Source organism: Peromyscus leucopus, chromosome 15 (assembly GCF_004664715.2).
Source record: "Peromyscus leucopus breed LL Stock chromosome 15, UCI_PerLeu_2.1, whole genome shotgun sequence".
Lineage (NCBI taxonomy): Eukaryota > Metazoa > Chordata > Mammalia > Rodentia > Cricetidae > Peromyscus > Peromyscus leucopus.
The window spans coordinates 52,831,318-52,851,543 of NC_051076.1; the positions used below are offsets into that span (position 1 = coordinate 52,831,318).

The window sequence follows — 20,226 nt, forward strand, 5'->3', positions numbered from 1 at the left end:
ATCTCTCATAAATTACTCCATTTTCAATCCACGTAAGCAGTACTTATACCAGACGACCTAACTCCCTCCATTGTCTAAAATAATGTTTCCATTTTTAATACTGGGAAATTATCTTCTGATATTTGAACTACATTACCTCTTTTAGAAATCACCAATTGCAATCACCAAATCTGTACCAGTGATGATTCAATGATGTGGAAGTGAGCAGCAAACTATGGGCAGAGCCTCATGAGGACGGAATGTTCCAGGAAAACCACATACTCAACCAGGAAATAGGAAAACGAAGCGCAAACGACCACGCCATCTGCATCTACAGGACATGTGAAAGGGTAAACTCCTTTATTCTGGAGCCCAAGGCCCTCATCGTCAAATCTGACGCAGAGAGGCTACTAACAGACAATAATTCCAGAACCTCCATCAGAGGGCCTTGGGGAATGAAACAGTGAAACATACCTAGACCGTGGCAGAATCTATCAACCACACTGCGCTGTTTAGTACTCTCCCGCCCGCCTATGACTCGTGCTGCCAAGCACAGCCATGTGGCTTTTTCATAGAATTCAATGCCAGCCCCCCAGATATCACACTTTGTTGAGACAGAAATCTCTAGCTAAGCTAGAATGCAATCATCTATCGTTATACTAAACAACAATCTCTTGACCTTCCTGATCTCCTTACTCTTGTCCCAGAGCTGATTCCAGTGTTTATAACACATTTGCTCAGGTTCGCGGGTTACAACCCCAAACCCGCGTCGCATCATAAAAATCAAACCATGAACCTTCCCAGCCTAATATTCCCATCCCTCCCATGTACAACTACTTTCATCCATAGCTTAAAAGATACAAGAGTTTCTGACACCAGCGCTTGGGAAGTCCTTTCCAGCTAGGACTTCATCTGCAGAGGGTCTTTGTCCATTATTAGCAGAGCGTGCACTCTGCCACCAGTCGAGCAAATCGTCTAGCCCTCCAATACATATTCCTACTTTGTGTTTTTCTTACCTAGCAATAGGACACCCAATATCTGACGCTCCAGAAGCAACTATCGTCAAATCCTCCCACGGGATATTAGCAAAACTCACGTTAAGGAGTATGGCGTAACACCGCCATATCAGTCAACCAACAAATTCCCGGAATTTACTTGATATGTCCTGACTACCAAAATACACGGTATGTATACCAAACTGGCTGCTGGATTAAATCATCAATCTAACACCATATTACTACTATCGTAGATAACTTAGCTTCCCTCCGATGATGATCATGACTTTTATATCTGTCGCAATATTCCAGCTATGTTTACTCCTTTATCATCTTACTGATCTGCAAGACAAAACAGCCAGCGTGTTGATTTACAAGTACTTAACTCGGGGTATGGTGGTTGCTGCATTTTCCCATTTTTATTGTCTTAGACTTCTCCTACCTGGTTCATCCAGCAGTTGAGACACCTACTTATCTTCTAGTAAGTTCCATTTTCATTCTCTTCAAGGTTTCTTTCGCCTCTCTACAGTTCTTAACAAAGGCCACAAGACTACACGTTGCGCTTATTCCCCTCCAACTATTGGAAAATGCGCACATGGGTACAGTACAGTCTCGTAGCACTAACAACATCTCTACCACATAGCTTTTTTGTACTTGCCTAGGATACTCTCTACACCAGACTGTGTTCTCTACAGAGAAAAAGAGTAATTTTTATAAAACGTATAAATTCTCATAAAGACTTTACTGAGATATATCTCTTTCGACTCTCTACGAATAATTAAAGCACAACCAAAGTTCATTCTATTTTTTTCTGCCAATAGTTGTTGTGAGTTTCTTGCGTTTCTTAGAGGAGACCTGACATTCTAGTTTCTCGACTAGCTCTCGTTATTGCTGCTATAGCAATCACACACCAATGCCATCCTGACCCCCTTCTACGCCTTATCAGCTGTCAGATAATTTCGTAACTTATATCCATTAATGAAGGACAATTTACCTTAAATCACCTCAAACATGGCAGGCCATTTCAATATTCTCGACTTCATAGTACCACATAATCATAGGTTATTAGAAACCATTCTTCTATCTCTGTTATACAAGATCTTATTTTTATTATTCTATATTATGTGTTTTTATTATTTTCATATGATCGTTATTCTCATTAATCCAATTATCAGCATTAGACTTTCAGCTAGAACTGTGTGATCCAAAGGTGTATGATCTCCTTACTACTTGTGCTGCTCTCTACTATCACCAATTACTGTTGACTTGGATGCAGAGAAGACTATGACAGTCTATTTCAAATGAAGGAGACCACGAATTTGTCCAACTGCATGTGGACCAACAACTCTAGCTAGTCTTTACCTTACTAGAACAGATTCTACATCCCATGGCAGGTTTCTGCTTAACTGTTATTTTTTCGTAGGCTCCGTCTCTCAGACGTGTTTCAGACTACATTTCGCGAGATCTAATGTAATTCCATTGATTTAGTTTTCTGCCATGCAAGTTAAGTCAGCATAACTCATGTGAATTGATTCACTTGTTAAATGTCATTGCTGTAGACATAACAGAATACTATCCTCAGACCTACCTCTCTTGAAGATGCCATTTCCTTATATCTCTCCAGTAGTTTTGTTTTTAGGGTGAGTGCCAAGCCTTCTATAAGGTTTCTTTAACGCTTTATAAACTCATAAATATATAAACCCGTTGGGAAGGCAAGAGTTGCTACAGAGTAATGAGCAGTCCGCACTACTTATGTTTGGATTTATTTCTGTTTCCATGCAGTCTTACATGTTCTGTTTTTGTGCAAGTCGTACATGTTTTATACTATGAATCTATATATATATTAAGATCTGGAATTGTAATCCCTCCAAGCATCATTCTTTTTCCCCGAGGTTTTGTAGTTTCATATAAATTTAGAATTTTTTTATTTGTTCTGGAGAAAAAATGAGATGGGATTTTGACTGGGATTGCATTAAATCTAAAGTAGCTAGAATGGTCCTCTTTATGATACTACTTTTACCAGTCCATGAGCATGAGTTATCTTTTAATTTCCTAGTGTCTTTCCTCCTTCAGAAGTTTAAAGTTTTCATTAAAGAAATCCTCTATTTACTTGGTTAGGTTTATTTCTAGATAGTTTATTTTCCTTGAGGCTATTGTGAATGGGCATGTGTTCATGATCTCCTTCTCTGTATGTTTGTTGGTGGTGTATCAAAAAAGGCTATTTATTATGCAAGTTGATTCTGCATCCTGCCACATTACTGAATTGATTATCATTTCTTTTCTGGTAGAATTTTTAGAGTCTCTAATATATAGTATTATGTTGTCTGTAGATAATGATAGCTTGACTTTTTCTTTGCTTACCTGTATTCCCTCATTTCCTTCTCTTGCCTCATTGTTTTAGCTAGTACTTCAAGCAAATATTAAAAAGGAGTGGAGATGGTAGACATCCCTGACTAATTTCTGAGTGGGATTACTGAAGCTCCATTTAGGTTGATGATGTTGCTTGTAGGTGTTTTTTTTTTTTTTCAAGACAGGCTTTCTCTGTGTAGTTTTGGTGTCTGTCCTGGATCTCACCTGTAGACCAGGCTGGCCTCAAACTCATAGAGATCCACCTGGCACTGGTTCCCAAGTGCTGGGATTAAAGGCATGCACCACTGCAGACTATCTGTAGGTTTTCTCACACATATCTCTTATTATGTCGAGGTATGTTCCCTCTAGTCCTCCAGTTCTTTAGGACCTTGATCTTGAAAGCATGATGGATTTTATCAAAGGCTTTCTATGAATCTATGGAGATGATCATGTGATTTTCCCCCATAAGTTCATTATGTGATTTATTACATTTATTGACGAGACATATGTTGAACCATCCCTACATTTGAAGAATAAAGCCAACTTGGTCATGATTGATGGTGTTTTACTATATTCTGTTTGTAAGTATTTTGTTGACTATTTTCTAGTCTATGCTCATCAGAAATATTGGTCTATGGTGTCTTTACCTGGTTTTTTTAGAGTAATACTGGCTTTACAACAGTTTGGGAATACTCATTCTGTTTCCTTTTTTTGATGGTTTAAGAAGGATCTGAAAAATTAAAGTCTGGTAGAATTATGCTGTGAATCCATTTGGCCCTGGACTTTTTCAGCTGAAGACTTTTCATTACTATTTTAATCTCCTCATTTGTTGTGATTCTATTTAGATTGTTGACTTCTTTTTTGCTTAATTTTTGTGATTTGGCATAATCTGAAAAGCCACCTATTTTTTAAACTTTTCCAGATTAATGAAATACAGATTGTAAAATTTTCCCTTATAATAGTAACAATTTTTGGGGTGCATGTTGTAATGTTTTCTTGTTCATTCCTGATTCTACTAATTTGGTTCTTTTCTTTTTTATTTTGGTTAGTTGAGCCAAGAGTCTGTCAATCTTTTTATCTTATCAGCTCTTTGATTCACTTATTCTTTGTGTTATTTTGTTTGATTCGTTGTTTTTTTATTGACTTCTATTCTGATTCTCTTTTATTGCCCTTGACTGGTTTTGTATTTGGTTTTGTTTGTGTTTTTCTTTTCAAATTTTTAGTTGCATCATTAAGCTGTCTATTTGTGTTCTTCCTAATTTTTAATGTACATGCATAGAGCTTTAAATTTTTTCATAAAACTGCTTTCAATGTGTCCAGAGGGTTGTTTGTTGTGTTTTCATTTTCATTTAGTTCCAGGAAGTTTTTTTTTTATTTAATCCTTAATTTCTTCATTGATTCATTTATTGTACAGTAATGAGTTGTTTAATCACTATGCATTTGTGTACTTACTAGAGGTATTTTGCTGTCAATTTTATTTTAATGCATTATGATCATCTAAGATACAAGAAGTGATTTCAATCTTTTTGAGTCTATAAAGATTTGTTTTGTGTGGTGGATGTGGTCTATTTTAGAAAAGTTTCCCTGTGCCACTGAGTAGAATGTATATTCTTTAGTGTTTGGTAGAATATTCTGTAAATATCTGTTAAGGATTTTTGATGTATGATGTCAACTCCTTCTAATATTTCTCTATTTTTTGTTCAGTTGATCTGTCTATTCAAGAAAGTGGGGATGCCCTAGACTTTGGGGAATATAGGCTAAAGATAGTAATATTTTCTGGTTAACTGTTTGCCTTTATTAGAATAAAGTGTTCTTCTTCATCTCTTCTGATTTAGTTTTAGTTTGAAGTCTACTTTGTCAGATACAATTTTAAGCAATGCCTTTCCTTCTGGGTCCAATTGACTGGAGGGATTTTTTCCATCATTTTACTCTAAGCTGGTGGCTATTTTTAAAAATGAGATGTGTCTCTTGGCAATCAAAGAGAGATGGACTTTGTTTTTCTTGGTCCATTATGTCAGTCTGTGTGTTGGAGAATTGAAGCTATTGGTATTTGATATTATTGGTTTTGTTGAAAATAGATTTTTTCATTCAATATATTCTGATTTGGTTTTGCTCCCCCCAACTCCTCTCAGGTTCTCCCCACTTTTCCCACCCATCCAAATCCACACCTTTTCTTTCTCTCTTTTATTAGAAAACAAACAAGCATCTAAAATAATAATAATAAAAAAATAAAATAATAATAGTTAATAATAATAATAATAATAATAAAAATAAAAAACAGAATAGGAAAAAAGTAACAGAAAAAAAGAGCCAAAGACAAAGCACAAGAAACACCTTACAGATGTAGAAACATACACATTCACCCACAAATAAAACCCATGAAAACAAAGTTAGAAACACACACACACACACACACACACACATATATATATATATGTGTGTGTGTGTGTGTATACATATATATGTTATATGTGGTGTGTGTATGTGTGTAGACAGACAGTTAGATAGGGAGAGAGAAAAATCTTTAAGGGGGAAAAATGCCCAGGCAAAGCACTACAAAACAAAAAGAAAATCTCCAAAAATATAATTGGATTCATTTTGTGTTGGCCATCTACTGCTGGGCATAAAATCTGTCCTTATGTGTGGTTTATATACCCAGTGAGAATCCATTGGAGAAAAAGATTTTTTCCTTTGCAAGTGGTTATTAACTGGAGATAGCTTTTGTATAAGGAATGGGGCTTGTGTCTACTTTGCCTTTCAGTGCTGAGAGCTTATTGGCTTAGACATGTCGAGGTCTTGTCAATGTTGCCAGTCTCTGTTGAATTCATATGTGTGTCATTCCTGATATGTCTGGAAGTCCTTCTTTTCTTGGTGCCCTCCATGCAGTCTAGCTCCTATAGTCTTTCTGCCTCCTCTTCCATAGGGTTTCCTGAGCCCTGTGGGAAGGAATTTGATGGAGACATCCAATTTATGACTGAGTGTTCAAAGGTTTCCATTCTCTGCACATTTTCCAATTGTAGGTATCTGTACCTGTTCCCATCTCTGGTGGGAGGAAGCTTTGTGATGATGGCTGATCAAGATACTGATCTAAGAGTACAGTAGAATGCCATTAGGAGTCATTTTATTATACCTGATGGTCTAATAAAAATTATTGGCAATAGCAAGGCAAAGAAGGGATAGAGGGGCTGGCAGACAGACAAAATATATAGAAGGAGAAATCTGGGGAAAAAAGAAGTAGCCAGAGAAGGGAAGAAGACTCTAGGTATCCCAGGCCACTGGCTACTGTATATCCAGCCACAGAGAGTAAGAGTAATTATTTACCAAAGAGACATGGGAAAATAACCCACGAACTGCAAATAGAGAGTGATAGATGCACTGAAATGAACTCTTGTATGATTCTGTTATACAGATGGCTTTAAGACCTACCATAATCATGTAGTTTTAAGTAGTTCGAATACTTTTAACTTATAGTGAAAATTCACAAAAACCAAACAAGTCACCACACAACAACTTCAGTCAAAGAATCGCATAAATATAAAAGACTAGCGACAATGAGAGAAATCACTTTCAGGAGAAAGCATTGCACATCCATATCATTACAGATTAATGTCTTTGAGCTTCATTTACAACTTTCATTGAAAAAAAAAGAGACTTGGTTTTCTCCAACGAATGAACACTGGGTAATTATCATCATATCATGTGACAGAATATAGTATCTCTTCCGTGGTACAATTAGTTTTGATCATAATAATTTAGAGGATCTGAGTCTGTAATGGTGTGTGTGTGGGTGGCCCCCCACAAAAGAAGGTAAAAAAGCAGCCACAACAAAAACCAGCAAACTCCCATTAAAAAGAGTCATTTTGCTGTCTTGTGTTTGATGGGGCTTTTAAAACTAGTAAGGATTTGTTTATCTCGAGTTTTTTTTTTCTTCTGATTTAATGGTCTAGTGTTCAGACGTTGTAGTGATATTTTTTGTTTGTGTTGCTTTCTCATCTTCAATAAGGCCTGCCTGGATATCTAGAGTGCAGAGCTAGCCACTAGAGCCTAGTTGGCACTTTGAGTGGTTTGGACCGACACCTTTAATACACAGCACACTGATGAGGAGGAAAAGGCAAAATAATATGGCTGTGGCAAGAGCGTGGCAGATGAGAAGAGAAAATGATTAAGGCGTACCGGCTGGAGACAAGAGTTAGGCCCTTTCTGCTGATGATTTGCTAGAGTAAGAATCTCTACGTGGATGGCTTCTTGTGCTTCTTGCAATCTGTTCAGCATTTACCCTGATTATCTGACCTCCAAGTTTTTATTGATATTCTAGACCAATTAGGATTTCATATGCAGTTTGGGTTATTCACTTAGGATCCTGAGCTTATCTAATTCTCAGGTTTCTTGGCACCCAAGCCCAGTTGCATACGGGTTCTATTTCTTGAGTAGACCTCCTACTTCTAATCAGGATATTGCATTGGTTTACTCACACTTTTGGGCCACTACTACACCAGGATATCTTTTAACAGGCAGACCACCCTATGCGCGATCACCAAGATGTTATAAGTCATGCTCTGTTTTCTTCAGCTTTCTCTTTGCTACGTAGCTATATTGAGTGCTTGCTTCACTTTTTTCTTTTGTTTTTTCGAAAGAACTTAAAATTTTGTAGTGTTAAGACACATAGGTGGACAAGAGATGCTGGACAGACGTACGGGTGAGATAGGCTCGTAAGATAATAATGAAATTAGAAAAATATCATACACAATGATCTAAATCCATTTGTATGATTGATGATATTATGAGTATTATAGAATAATGGCAATAGGAGTAGAGTGAAAGGACATCCCAGGATTAGTTATACATAGGATTACAAAAGAGGCATGGGGACGGTGCTCCTTTCACACTGGAGAGTATAACAAGTCACTGATTGTGATTCTTGATTTCATGATATAGCCATTGGTCTGTGAGTGTGTTAGGGTTCGCAGATACTGGAATGTCGTACACAATGTGGTGGCTTGGAGATTTATGTACTGGAAGTCAATATATATGGATAAATGTATGGTAGAATTATGATGGGCATGTATGGGATTCTCAGATTTAGAGGGGAATGTGACAGCGATACATATGCAAAAACACATTGTATTAACTACATCGTTGGAGGTACGGTATTTCAAATAGCTATGAAGAGTATTCTGTTAAACTCAAGCTTTTCATCTTCCTACTATTATGTAGCAAAGCCCCACTCTTTAGACGTATACAAGGCCTGCTAGTGCTCACCGATAGGTGTATGAGTTCTCATCTGATTTTTAAGAAACCCTTAGTTGAATACCACTTTATGTCGTAAGGACAAGGCTGTATTCTCAGGTCAGTTAGTTTCAAGAATGATTACGCCATGTCATGTGGGCCTGTGCATTAGTGATCAAAACACATGTGAAGTCATGTGAGCTAATAACTTCTGTTATGCATTGAACAGACATAGGAGTTATGATGATAAGGTAAGGTACCGTACACACTCTTCATTAACGAGCTAAGATTAACGACTATGGAAGGGTTATAGACTAAGCTTCTCCTCTGACATCATCAGGAACATGTTTCACATGTACCCTATGCTGTACCTATCCTATCTTAGTTATAAGGTTCTATATGAGAGCTTATAGAATATAACTATGAAGTTTAGAAGACTCCTGTGTTTAAGTTAATAGTATGCAAGAGTTTGACTCCGATTGTTCAAGTGAGTAGAACAACCCTAGAAGAGTAGACGTACTGTATTCGAAAGTTCTATTGGAGAGTATCAACTATACAGTGACTCGTAGTCATTTCAATGAGAAGGCGTCTCCTCTCTCATAAATGGTTTTGTTGGTGTTACAAATTGGTCCTACCTCTCTTTCCACGAATCTATCAGTTCCCTCTGTCTAGTCACCAACCCCTATCACTGTGCGCCATGCGGGACATTTCTGTGTGTTGACCTATATCCCGCATGGTTCCTACAAAGGATTTCTTAAACCTGTGCTCGTGAGTCTTACAGTACACTTATGTACCCAACCAGCAGACAAAACGCGCTAGTCTCAGATGTGAACATAACGAACAACAAACTCTTGCACAATCCTTAATCTTCAAGTTTATCATTCGTCCCTTCAGTAATTCAACTCCCTAGCCCATGCTGAGGCATGTATCTTTGTCTCTTCCCTCTTGCAGCCCTGACACCACCTCAATCAAGGGACAATATGCTGGTAAGGCGTAGGGATATGTCCCAGTACAGCAATGTAGCTCGCTCCCGAGAATCTGTGATCCGGACTACTCTAATGGAAGTGAGTGTTGGCACTCGGATGCCAATCTCATACGACATAGACTGGTCTTCTAGGAAGTCATTAGTCGTTGGCGGCCATAATCTATTGCGCAAAACTTCTCATCGGAGTTACCAAACCCTACAAGTCTAGTGTTAACTTAGTTATGTTGACGAACATGCATGCCAATCATTGGGCAAGTTTTACTCATGTTGAAATCCTTTCTTTCCACTACATAGGCCTCACCTAGCCAGTTCTTATGTTGACAGTGCCTTATCCTGTTCTCTGCAGTATCGCATCTGTGCTGAGTTTCCTCCTGGAATTGCATTGCACCCAGAATCGTTTGGAAACACAGTGTTATGTCAGTATAACAGAAATTCATAGCGATAATTTTGCACTTTGGCATATTGCCTCCTTTTTATGCCGTGTGTCTAACAACACCAAAAGCAGTAAGTTCTGACCCTCGTTCAATCTGGCCATTGATTTTCATGTTTCACATCTTTACCAGAGTCCTTGCTCAACCATACTCCCGGATGGACTAATCTAATCTCAGGTTATGGTCACCCCAAGCAGCATGATGCTTCATGCGTAGTGATGCCTATTCTTTATCTCCCCATTCACAATTCCTATGACAACAGTATAATTGATCATCTCCCAGATATTAGAGCCCACATTCTGGCCCAGGGTTTGCTTATGCCACTAGTACCTACTTTCAAACATTGCACTCGTTCTATTGGGAAACAGCATTGTCGATATACAGTACTGCTATCCATATGTAGTAAGAATCCGATGTAGAACGAAGCACTTGAAACTGCCTAATCTAAGTCTGGGTATTGAACTTCCCCCAAATAGCATGACACAAAACCCTGTCCCCAGTCCCGATGATAAGTACTAGCCCATAGAGGTTTGAAATCTCATAGATAAGCACCACCCTGACTCCTCCAGCAAAATAGAGTCTTACTGAATTCAGTTTGTGGAGAGCAATGAATAGGCTTGGCAATAGCTTAGGTTTTGGGGGTTGTGATGGGACCCCTCCATGGCCAACAACTCAATTAGATGTAACCCATCCTGGTATGTATGGATATTGCATTTGGAGACAAGAGATGTCCACTTGGGGCTCTGTATCATCATCATTTGGCAATTTCATTTAGAACACCTTCATATATGTATATATTATAGGAGGCTTCTACTGTATTAAGTTTCCTTATGATTCTTCACCATTTTAGCTGTCCCTCCTCATATCCCCTGTCTCATCCCCCCTCTCCTTCCCTGTCACTGTTTGAGCATCCCATTTCAGTTCACCCTCATCCATCCATAACCAGATATTCAATTTCCCATTCTAGGGAGATTCATGCCTCCCTGAATCCAATCCCTTACTTTCTACCTAACCACTGTGGTTATATTATTGTAGCTTTCTTATCAAAGATTTATCAGCTAATATCCACATATAAGCAAATACATACCATATTTGTCTTTCTGGTCTGAGTTACCTCACTTAGGATGATTTTTATCTGATATAAATAATCTAATATAAATCATGTTTTATGTGAAAATTCATGATTTTATTTAGTGATGATGGAATCATTGTATAAATGTAACACATTTTTAGCCATTCATGTGTTGTAGGGTTTTCCAATTTCTGGCTATTGTGAAGAGAGCAGCAATGAACATAGTTGAACAAGTGTCTCTGTGGTAGGATGAAGCATACTTTGGGTATATGCCCAAAAGTGGTAAAGCTGGATCTTGAAGTAGATTGATCCCCAGCTTGCTGAGGGCCTGCTACACTGATTTCCATATAGGCTTACAAATTTGCATCTACCAGCAATATATGAGTGTTTCTTTTACTCCACATTCTCGCTTGTATGCGCTGTCTTTGTTTTATTGATCTGGATCATTCTGACTGGTGTAAGATGAAATCTCAAAGAACTTTTGATTTTGCATTTCCCTGATGACTAAGGATGTTGAACATTTCTCTGTTTCTCAGTCATTTGAATTTCCTCTTTTGAGAATTCCCTGGTTAGAGCTGTACTACATTTTTTAAATTTGATTATTTTTTCTTGATGCCCAGTTTTTTCAGTTCTTTATATATTTTGTATATTAGCCATCTATTGGACATGTAGCTGTAAAAATATTTTCTCATTCTGTAGACTTCCACTTTGTCCAATGATGGGTGTCCTTTAACATGCAGATGTTTTTCAGTTTCATGATATCCCATTTATTAATTGTTAATCTTTATGCCTGCACTATCAGGGTTCTGGTCAGAAGATCTTTTTCTTATGCCAATGAGTTCAAGACAATTCTCTCCATTGTCTTCTATCAGATTTAGTGTCATCTGCTTTCATGCTGAGTTCTTTGATCTACTTTGAATTTCATGCAGGTGGTAAATATGGATCTATTTGCATTCTTCTGCATGCAGCCATGTAGTTTGACCAACACCATTTGTTGACTTTGCTGTATTTCATCCAGTGTATATATGTGGCTTCTTTCTCAAAATCAGGTGTCCATAGTTGCATGGACTTTTTTCTGGGCCTTCAATTCTATTCCATTGATCAGTGTGTCTGTTTGTGCCAATACCATGCTGCTTTCATTACTGTAGCTCTGTTAGTACAACCTGAAATTAGTGATGGTGATACCTCCAGAAATTCTTTTATTTATTGTTCAGAATTGTTTTAGCTATGGTGTGTGTGTTTGTGTGTGTGTGTGTGTGTGTGTGTTGTGTGTTTCTGTAAGAAGGTGAAAATTGTTCCTTTCTATTTCTGTGAAGAATTGTGTTGGAATTTTTTGAGGGTTCTTGAAATCTATAGATTGTTTTTGTAGGATGACCTTTCTTACCTATATTATACAGTTAAATGGGAAAACCACCATATGCACAGTAGTCGACCTTCTGCAGCATATGATCCTACCAGAAATAAGGCCTCAAATTGAAGTAGCATCCATCGGATAACTTCATGGTTGAAATATCTAGTACATGTTCCACAAGCTCCTCTTTTCCGCTCCTCATGGGGTAGTTCTGCCTCTAAGAGCGTTTCATTTGGTTGTTTAATGGTTTATACCTGGAGAGCGTGTCTCGTGTGTGCTCGACGTGTGTGCTGCGAAGATGTGTACGACGTTTCGTATCTTGTTGGAGCGACAGATATCTGTCCTCTCCAGAATTTAAATGCTCACTAAAAGCAACCTCAGGCCTGTGGTAACACACACGTTCTTTTCAAAGAAAACAAGATGTACAACTTAGTTTTCTTGACTCCCAGAATGTGCTCGGAGATGGAAGGCTCGAGCGGTTTAGACTATAATATGTGTCTAACACTCTGAACTGTGTGTTCAGTTCTGATTGGGATAGGCAAGATCATGACCACCTCGCTAAACTTTCCCTACAACCCTCTCTGTGAAGAGTGAGATGGGTGACCAATGTAATACCTCTCTCCTATTCGTTAAATACATGTCCTTATTCCTCCCCCCTAGTTGATTAGCACATGCAGAGCCTGTCTAATAGCAACCCCTTCTTAGTGTGTAAAAAGAAGTGACTAAAAATATAATTTTGACACTTCGAGATATGCTCGTTGGATAGTGATTACTAGCTTTTACCTGTGCCAAACAGAGAATGTTATTTTACTAGGAAACGTTTTTCCAATGTATGACTGATAAATTATAATTATATGGCTATAGTTAGACTGCTGGCTGTCAGACTCTAAAGTTAACAATACCAGCTACTGCGATCTCCGGTTGAATGGATTTCTGCTAATTGTCTTGCCTCACACAGATTCAGAAATTACTCTGACTGGCCTCGGCTTTGCAGAGACCCCCACATTTTGTATCTAGGGTGGCTGCAGCTAAGCACACATACAAACACACACACACATCATCACACACACCACACACACACACACTCACTACCTCGCGGTTTGGAGCTCTCTATTTTGTTCTCTCACTGACCAGCAACATCTAACACTGGAGCTACACCAGCTCCAGGCCTCAAGATTATTATCTGTGTGGGTAGTTGATAGGGCAAGTATTAAGTGTCAAAAAAAGAGTAAGTGTGTGTGATGGTGGTCGTGTGTGCTTTGTTTCAAAATAGTCTTCAGATCATATAATGTGTGTGCTGTGATGTGTGTTTGTGTGTCTGTCTGTCTGTCTGTCTGTCTGCCTGCCTGTTTCTTGGTGGATGCTGGTCTTCATCTATCGAGTGTTCCATTTCATTTGTGATACCACATGGGAAGAAATTAAGGGTCAGAGATGTAGCGGACATCTGATGATGTAGCTCTAGAGTTACAGACCGGTTGGTTGAGACGTAGGTATCATGACATTGGCTTGTGGAGAACCCAATCTTCGACCCTCAGGATATGATAGGCGCCTCACGAACTTTTCACATCAAACGCGCTGAGGACCAATTCTTCACACACAGCTCACCCCCTCTCGCCTCCCGCGTCTCTCTTGCAGTAGTCTTTATATTCTCCCGTGGAGTAGATATTATTAATGAGTGACAGGTTGCCAAGACTATGGGACAGACTACGCTTGAAATTTTTCTATATTATTACTGTTTATCTTCCTTTTTGCCTGTCGAGCATTACGTGTGGGACCGTCAGGTTCAAAGGTTTTCCTTAATTTTCTACATTCCACTCAGTGTGCTTTGAATGATCTGTGAGCACCACATTACATGTAAACAGTAGGACATCTGAGTAGCGCTGATAGCTCTTAGTCGGATATAACTGGTTAATGAATCAAAATATTTCTCATTATTTAGAATAGGTTTTTTCTCTTGGGATTAAATGGGACACGTTATCGAGACACGTAGATCTATAACTACTTCTCCTATCACTGAGAAATAACCGTGATGACGTGGAGTCGTCTTCACTTGTCCCAACTCCTCAAGCTTGAAGGTGCAGGCTTGCGTCTTTATGTGGAGCAGTTGAATATAATCATCGATGAGGACTACTTATCTTCTATGACAGTCTCTTGTGTGTTGCTTGGGGCCCTGGGCACCTCATGCAGTTGTGTAATCGAATCTCCCATAACATCCTTCTGCTGCTTAGTCATCCTGCCATTCCTATCAGAGTGTGAGCAGCACATCTTTAAATGTCTTAATTTACTTAAACTGGAGTGTGTACTTGTGAAGGGTGATTTGCATGTTTTCTTTTCCTCACTCCTTCGCAACTCCCAAGGTATACTTTTCGCACCACTAGAATGTGGTGTTAAGTGCCGTCGCGAGACATTTTTTCACGTCCATGTGCGTTATTAAGTCACCGGCGATGTTTTCCATGCTCATGAGGCCAATCCCTTCCATATCTTCTTGAACACATGACTATGGTAATACTCTTGTGGTCGATGTGAGCGGAGTAATCACACTATCCAGCTCCCTATCAAAGAGTGTTAATTTGCCATTAGATGCGAAAGCTAGCTGTTCGGTGCATGTGTCTATGATTAAGTCACCCTAGCACGCGCTCTACAAAGATTCTCACTTAGGCTCTTCCGGGTCTATATACGTCTGACCCAGGTACTCGGCACTATTTGAAAACTCATGTCCAAGGTGAGGTGTGGCTCCCCAAGATAGAGTGGACCAAGATCACCTTGCTGAGTAGTCAAAGTGTTATTCCATTGGTGTACCAGCCACGGAAATGAGTGTCTAAATGAATGCTGCATAAGAAGATACACTGTATCACTCTCAAGCACAGGCCTATATAAGTTATTAAGTTACACCAGTACGGTGAGGCAGTGACTTGACTACTATCCCCTGCCCCCTGCAAAGGCCCGAAGTTTCGTCATGTCTTTATTGTAGCGGGGACAAGGACCAGGTAACATAAGACTATGGGCCCTTCTTCCTCATGTCGCAGTAGCCTCCGTAGTCGACTGAACCTCCACTCCCATCACTCACTCACAGCGATGGCATGATCACATATGCCGCGTCCTTGCCCCGCTACTGAGCGCTGCCCAGGCTGCTTGTGAGCGCATTCGCTAAACCAAGTCAGGGCATTTCTAATAGGGGAGGCGCCATAGTTTGTATTTGTTTCCTGATGAGACAAACTATAGCTTCCCTTCTTGCCTCTTGTGACTGACCTCGAGTCCCATGCTGCCCTCTCACCTACTGCCCGCCTGCTAATTTTTTACTGTCTATCTTCACTGAGAGAGAGTCCCTGCCTTTTGCTACATTGCCAGGCTTGCTCTGAAACACTACAGACTCCCCGTGCCTTCAAGTAGCTCAGGTTCCATGATTATTGTGCTCTACGGCTTTCTCTTTTATAGCCCTACCTTCTCATCCAGGTCGATCTTCTGTGATGGATGTTGCTGGTCCACACTTCGAGATATCCATAAAGTGGCCTAAGATTTGAGGGTGAAATAACTTAGGAGATAAAAGAAAAAAAAACGTTCACTGAGGCGCTTGTTCTCGGTTTCGTGCCGGTCCCCCTCGCCTGTCGCCAGCAGACATCTCTCTGCTACTCTCACCTCCTTAGCACCAAGTTAGAACCGTTTGCATTAGCCTCTGCCTTTCTTGATCTCTTATACCAAGAGTCTTAATTACAAGTTGACTCCTTGGTCCGAGCATTGTTCAGAGGTATTCTCTCTTTATATTTGCAGTCAACATCTTTCTGATGGGCTGAGAGTGAATCGTAAGGTTATATATGATATTCTCACACATCTGTGTGAGTATTTCCTACTCCGTCTCTATTCTTCCGTGCAATCGTCTCCTGCCTTCTCTACCATCCTCTTTCTCTCTCTCTCTTACATCATACTGCTCATCACTCTGCGTGCGTGTCTCTTTTCTATGTTGAGACAACTCTCATTACTATCTAGTGATAGTTTTAAGGGCTTCGCCCTTTAACTCGCTACTGAGATGAGTAGAAGCCTCACCTTGAGCTCACAGAGATCTACTCGTCTCGACGCCCTCTGCTTCCTACATAGGACTGAGTGCAGCAAGAAAAAAAAATGATCTCACAAAACACAGACACCCCAAAGGATCAGATGGGATTTAAGGCTATACATAACGCGACCGTTTGCCTAGGTTCCTCATTTTCTTAATCAAGTTGTACACAAGAGTGAATTTGTCCCTTGCATTTAAGTAAGGCATCTCTCCAAGTTAGGACTAACGTTTGAATATAAGTGCTCTCCAACAAATCCTAGACTCTATCAACACCTTCTACATATAAGCTCCGTCCCGCTACATGGCCTCGTCGCATCCCACTCTGCACCTCTTGTTCAACTACCAACTAGTTTTAACGTTCTTACCAGAAGAATATGCTGGCTAGAGTATGAGAAGCTGATCCTACCACTATAAGAGCTGTAATATATCTGTAATTATCAACTTAAAGTGAGTAGCGTGCATAATGAGTGTATTTTTTGCGCTGTTTAACACCACATTGCTACTGCTTGATACATCCTCTTTTTGCCCCTACAGAGTACAGAAGGTACCGCTAGTGTAACGTATCATTTTCTCATAACTGGTCACTCCACTATAACACCAGTCGCTGCACGGCACAGACCGGATCTTCGTATAGCCCAATTGCTTCGTGCTCTTGATGGCACAACGCGTGTAACAGACTGAGGGATCAAGAGATGCTCGTGCGTGTGTGTCGAGTTTGCGTGGTTGTCGCTGATAGCGTTGTTGCTTGTGTGTGCCTGGAACGTCAGTGCTCACCAAGGTAGCATGTAGGTAGCGGGCGCGGGAAACAGAAAACTACAGTCTAGTCCTACTCACAACTAGTATGTAGAGCCAGAGGACAACGGCATTAGGATCGCCTACAGTCGCATTCGTGTACATAACGTAGTCTAGCTCCTCTTCTCATGTCTGTTCCCTCTCATACCTAGTGATGCTCCTATTAGTTTGGCGCTTGGACCTAATGCTAGAGCTGAGTAGATAGGGCTCCATAAGAAATCTTCCCTTCATTGTGGAGAGTCATTGTGTGAGTATATAAGAGACAACTACACATCTCATTGCATTGTTTACATGGTTATGCAGAGACTACACTCTAGCTCTCTGTGAGCCTATAATTGTGTTCAAGACCAAGCAGATGTCATCTGACTAATCATCTGTCCAAGCGCAGGTCGCTCATCTGAGTTAGGACTTTAGCTGGCGTGCACATCATTGTTCTATTTTGATGAGTGAGGAGTGACAATTTTGACCTCCTCTTGGAGCAACATCTCTTTCTGTGTGCTGTGTGGTATTAGAGAACTACCAGCCGTGTTCCATTTCATTTACGAAGATGGATTCGTGCATAAAATGCAGGACATGTGCTAGTTGTTGTTTCGGCTTGGAGACTCAAATCTAATCTGGCTGTTTGTACACAAAATACTCGGGCCTGAGAGTATTTGCAGATAAGCTCATGTAGTCAGTGTGGTCACTCCTTCTTTTAAAAAGATGAACAGAGGCTCTGTGTGCTGGATCCCATGTGCTGTTATTGGGCCAGGAGAGTCCACCAATGTAGGGGAGCACCGCTAGGCGCAAACACAGAATGCATTAGTGGTGTTTAGAGTGACAGAAAGGAAGTGGAGGGAAGGAATGGTGTAGACATTGTCAACGTAAAGAGGCACATTGACAACACCATGCCATACTGATCTACGTGATTGACATAGAGGCAAGGAGCCCCCTCGTGGATGCTGCTAGCTAGAGACGGCGAAGAGCCCCCGAATAGAAACAACCGTCCAGCCGGACTCACACTCGCCTCGTTTCATGATCTCGAGAAAACGGCGCTAGAACTAATTAGAGACCGTTCATTAGAGAAGTATGCGTTAACATGAACATACCGACTTAATCTAGGTAAAGTCCTCGTAAGCTCACCAATTACTTCGAAATACTTTCCTTTATCCACATTTTTACATCCTAAACAAATCATTAGACAAGCTAGCAGATAATACTCTATGATACAAAACAAAGCCATACTTCTTAAACGGACATAACAAGCTTCTTTTCTTATCCGAATATCTACTCCCTTGTCTTTGTCGATGAACTCATACATAGCATCACTTCTCTCTCGACCCTTATTTCTCTCTCTCTCTCCTCTGGACTCTCGCTCCTGCATTTTCCACCTCTTCCTGGCAATCCGTCTCACGATATCCGAGAAACCTGTTCTTCCCTACAAAATCACCCTCGCATATACTACTGAGTTCTCTTCCTGGTATTTTGGTGTCCCTGTCACCAGTCTCGTGCGCGTCATATCAACCAACAGAAAGAATATGTCGAGATTTCTCTACCCATGGGCTAAGACGACTAGAATCTATAGTCCTAGGGACTACGTGCGTGGGTAGAGGGCCTGATCAGTTCTGTGGTACACTAACATCGCTAGCAACAGCTCCATGCATTGAGTATAGGGCCGCCCAGTCTGCTCCCTTGAAGGGCACCACGACTCCAGCAAGGTATCTCGTGCCTGAGGGCTCCAACCCCTGCCGCATCGTAAACCTGTGTCAGCCAACTCCTACGCGTGATTCAAGTCTACCGTCCTCCACGAGTCTCTGAGTTTCGCAAAGACTGCCGCTCACTAACTGGCTACGCTTGTCTTGGTGTATGGATTCGTGAAGGGTTATATATAAGTTACTACTAGGAATTGTGAGAATATTCAGAATGCTGGCATAGTCTTACGGACTCGGTGCCTTTCGGCGCTTCCACTACTCACTATTACACTTCAGTGTCACTTACCTAGTAACCCATCCCTCTCTTGTGCACTCGAGGTGCGACACTCCTGGCACTGCCTCCATCTGCATGCGTAGGAGCCTGCGTAGATGAGAAGTGAGACTGGAGTGGAACTGATGCCTCAAAAAAGTGACGCCACGTACGGCAAATGGTTTAACACTGGAGAAACTGTCATCAGCAAAAAGTGAAATTCACTTAAAACCGAAAATATGAAAATATGGGTATGTAGATCTAGTCGTGAGTAAGAGTTTTTGCCTTGCAAGCCTGAGACCAGAATTCTGATAACCCAACCCCAAATAAAGCTGGGCACAGTTAGCACTTGTCTGTAATCACACTAGATCCTATGACTGGTCCACGGAGCCGGATGTGGGGACAGAGGACGCGCTGGCATCAGCCTAAGTGTTTCACCCGCCTTCTCCGAGGGCCACAGAACCACAGCCCCGGGTCCTGCAGCCTGCCCTCCCTTGGCTCACCAGGGACCTGCCTGGCTCTGGAACTCTGGGACCCCACCCTGGGCTAGGGGCATCCCTGGTCAGTTTCCTGGATCCCTGGTCTTGGCCTGTTGGGCTGAGCACCCGCACCTGGAAGGACTTGATGAATGTCCACAGCAGGGTGCGTACACCCTCCGCCCGGCTCAGCAGCTTGATCAGTCTCATGACCCGGAAGAGGCGGAAGAAGGCACTGGAGATGCGGGCGCTCTCATCTGGGTCCTGCGGGGCAGCAGCCCCAGAGGTCAGTCTGGGGGTGCCACTCCAGGGTAAGGGGCAGAGCAGGCAGGAAATGCAGTGCACGCACGCGCAGGTGGTTTTTTTGTGGGTGTGTAAGTGTGTAAGTGTGTGTGTAAGTATGTGTGAGTGTGTAAGTGTGTGTGTATGTGTGTAAGGTGTGAGTGTGTGTGTGTATGTGTGTAAGGTGTGTTGTGTGTGTGTGTGTGTGTGTGTGTGTGTGTGTGTGATATTCATAGTGGGAGGATTCCAGTCCCACTTCACAGTCCCTATTGTCTCATAGCCTTGGACCATCCTGG

General features: G+C 41.0%; 1 protein-coding gene across 1 annotated transcript in view; it reads right to left on the reverse strand.

The window, feature by feature from the left end:
• The window catches only part of Cacna1s (calcium voltage-gated channel subunit alpha1 S), a 94,881-nt gene that overhangs the window by 17,686 nt on the left and 56,969 nt on the right, over positions 1–20,226 (reverse strand).